The sequence below is a fragment of the Carlito syrichta genome, unplaced genomic scaffold (assembly GCF_000164805.1).
Source record: "Carlito syrichta isolate Samal-C Ts95f unplaced genomic scaffold, Tarsius_syrichta-2.0.1 Scaffold301912, whole genome shotgun sequence".
In the NCBI taxonomy this organism is placed as follows: domain Eukaryota; kingdom Metazoa; phylum Chordata; class Mammalia; order Primates; family Tarsiidae; genus Carlito; species Carlito syrichta.
Genome location: NW_007246008.1, coordinates 340,080 through 343,814, shown reverse-complemented (window position 1 = coordinate 343,814; position 3,735 = coordinate 340,080).

Below are 3,735 nucleotides of genomic sequence, written 5' to 3'. Positions count from 1 at the left end.
AGACAGAAGCCTCAGAAGACTGCATCAGAAAGACACTCATACTTAGCACCTGTAGGCATATAAGGAATGACATATGACTAATTCTCCTCGTACTGAGTTGTGCTGAAGTGTATCTATTTCTTTGTCAGCTTTGAGTCATAGACAGATATTTCTGATTTTTACATTTTCTTGTATTTTGAGCGTCCACTGTTTTCAATGTATTAACTAAAAGAGCATCCTTTACAAATGGAAATCTATATAAAAATGAAGTAAGATCTTGTCTTTAAAAATAACCTTAGGGCAAGCTCCTTGGGTCTCCGCCTGCTGTGGGAAACTTTTCGGTCCTCTTAATAAATCCTGCTTTCTAAATTTAAAAAAAAAAATTAAAAATTAAATTAAATTTTAATTTTAAAAAAAGTAACTTTAGAGAATAAGAGCCAAAAGGTCTATTGCGCTACATGGTGACAACAGTTAATAACAATGTAGGTTATACCTCAAAATGTCTCTCAGAGTAGATTTTAAATGTTCTCACCACAAAAAAAATAAGTATGTGAGATGATGCATATGTTAATTAGCTTGATTTAGCCATTCCACAATATATATATATTTCAAAGCATCATGTAGTGCCCCATAGGTCTATATAATATTTGTCAATTAAAAAAAATTTTTTTTAAAGTAACCTGAGAAAATGGACAGTAGTAGGCATATGGACATACAATCTGGACTCTAGAGAAGACCAATACAATGCCAATTGCTAAGGTTTTTGTTGTTGTTGTTGTTTTTCGTTTTGGAAGAAGAGTAAGAAGATATGTGGCAGTAACACCTGTGCATCTAATGCAAACCTAAATTATTCTGCTAGAAATGAGAAAAAACGCCCTTCCTTCTGCAAACACATTTGAAACACACTGAACAAAATTACTGTGGGCAAGGATGAGAATCCCACCTCATTTGGGACAGAAATTATCACAACCCCAAAAGCACTTCCTGCTTCTGCTCATCAGGAACAGCTCCAAAACCTGATATCTCTCATTTGGCAAAGTCTTTCTCCTATAGCTGATGTTGCAAACTGGGCTGCTGCTCCCAGGTCCTGCTACCTCTGATTAGCCAAGAATCACTTGAGGCCGTGCATGCTGCCTCTGGATAGGCCACGATGCCTGAAGTTAGATGCTTTCTGCCTCTCCTCTCCCTTCCTTGCCATCTCTACCTCCCATTATGTCTTTTTAATAATTGTATTTATGGGATTAAAATGTGAAGTTTTGATCTATGTATACATTATAAAATGAGTCAGTCAAATTAATGAACAGATCCATTGCCTCACCAATTTATCATTTCTTGTGGGCCCAGAATTTTTTTTTTTTTTTTTTTTTTTTTTTGAGTTGGAGTTTCACTCCATCACTCAGACTGGAGTGCAGTGGCACTCTCACAGCCACCCCAGCATCGACGCGCTGGGCTCCAACGATCCTTCTGCCTCAACCTTCTAAGTGCCAGAACTACAGGCGCATGCTACCACGCCCAGTCAGTTTTTGATTTATTGTAGAGATGAGGTCTCACCAAGCTGCCCCGGCAGCTCTCGAACCCGCGGGCTCAGGCAATCCACTTGCCTTGACCTCCCAAAGTGCTGAGATTACAGGCTGAGCCATCAAGCCCAGGTTCGGAATTTTAAAAATCTGTTTTAGCTGTTTTGAAATATACATTATTATTAACTGCAGTCGCCATGTAGTGCAGTAGACCACTAAACTTTATTTCTCCAGTCTAAGTGACATTTTATACCCTTTGGTCAACATCTTCCCTTTGTCCATCCCTTTTCTTCCCCCCCTCACTCCCCCCCAATCCCTGTCCTTCCAGCCTCTGGTAACCGGTCTTTCTACTCTTTCTTCTTGAGACTGACTTTTTTACATTCCATACATTAGTGAGATCATACGGTACAGTCATGTGTTGCTTAATGCCAAGAATACATTCTGAGAAATGCATCATTGGGCAGTTTCATCATTGTGGAAGCATCATAGAGTGTACTTACACAAACTTAGTTGTTAGAGCCTACTATACACTTAGGCTAGATGGGATAGCCTGTTACTCTAGGCTACAAACCTATACAGCATGTGACTGCACTAAATATCATAGGTGATTGTAAAGCCATGGTAAGTACCTGTATATCTAAACACAGAAAAGGCACAACAAAAATTAAGTATTATAATCTTATGGGACCACCATTGTATATGTGGCCTGTTGGGTTTTTTTTTGTTTTGTTTTGTTTTGAGTTGGAGTCTCACTCTGTCACCCAGACTGGAGTGCAGTGGCACACTCCCGGCCACTGCAGCCTCGACCTGCTGGGCTCCGGCGATCCTTCCGCCTCAGCCTTCCAAGTAGCTGGAACTACAGGCACGCGCTACCACGCCCAGCTCATTTTGATCTATTATAGAGACGAGGTCTCACCAAGTTGCCCAGGCGGGTCTCGAACCCTCAGGCTTAGGCAATCCACTCACCTCAGCCTCCCAAAGGAGTGGGATTACAGGCTGAGCCACCGAGCCCTAGTATGGTCCGTTGTTGACTGAAACATCATTATGTAGCACATGACTGTAGTTGTCTTTCTTTGCCTGGGTTATTTCACTTCACATAATATCTTCCAGATTCATCCATGTTGTTGCAAATGACTGATTTTTCTTCTTTTTTAAAAGCTGTATAGTATCCTATTGTGTATATATGTCACATTTTATTTATTCATTCATTTACTGATGGACACTTAGGTATATCTGCATTACTCGGTGAAACCGTCTCACCCAGAGAAGTACATTCTTCTTACACTTTCCACACTCTTCATTTCATTCTACTTCTAAAATCTTGATAATGCTCTTCCCCCTCCCTTGCCTCTGCCCATCAAAATCTGCTCTACACACCACAGTGAGTTCCAAGTGGAAGAGGAGTTATGTACAACATCAGACCATAAGAAAACTAGGGGGAAAATTAAATCATCTTCAAAAATTCTAGCTTGGGAAGAGGTTTTAGACTTTGGAAAAATAGAAATAACTATGAAAGTGAGAATCAACACAGTTGGTTAACTAACATTTTAATATTTTAATACAGCTTTAAAATAAATAAAATGAAAAGCACTAACAAAATTATTTTTAAAATCAGCAGATTATGTATCAAGACAATTTTCAAAAGAGAAAATATAGCATTGCTACTAAAGACTCATATGGAAACATGTTGATAATTTGACCTCACTAGTAATTTAAGAGAAATGCAAGCTTAAATCATGAGATACATTTTTTCTATTAAACGAACAGATTTTTTTTTAATGATATGACCTAATCTTTAATGAGGGCATGAGAGCATAAATGAGAATTGTACCTTTATACCTTGCTGATAGCATTATAATGTAATACAGATCTCTTAAAAAGGAATTTGTCTCATATGTTAAATGCTAAAAGTGAATTCATGCCTTTGACGCAATGATTTCATTACAGGAAATTATCCTAAGAAAATAATATAAAAAGTTATAAGTATAAAGACAATCAGCATCAAATAGTAATTTTCTGATACTATAGGTATAGAAAAAATTGCAAAGATTTCACAGAAAATTAAAGAAGAAAATTAAAACTATACAGAAGTATGCATGGAATAGAAAACACAAGAAGAAAAGCATAACAGTGGTATGCTAGAGTGGTGAGAAATATGGATGATATTTATATTTTCTGTAGTGCATTTTTTATCATGGTAAAATATACATAACATAAAATTCACCATTTTGACCACTTT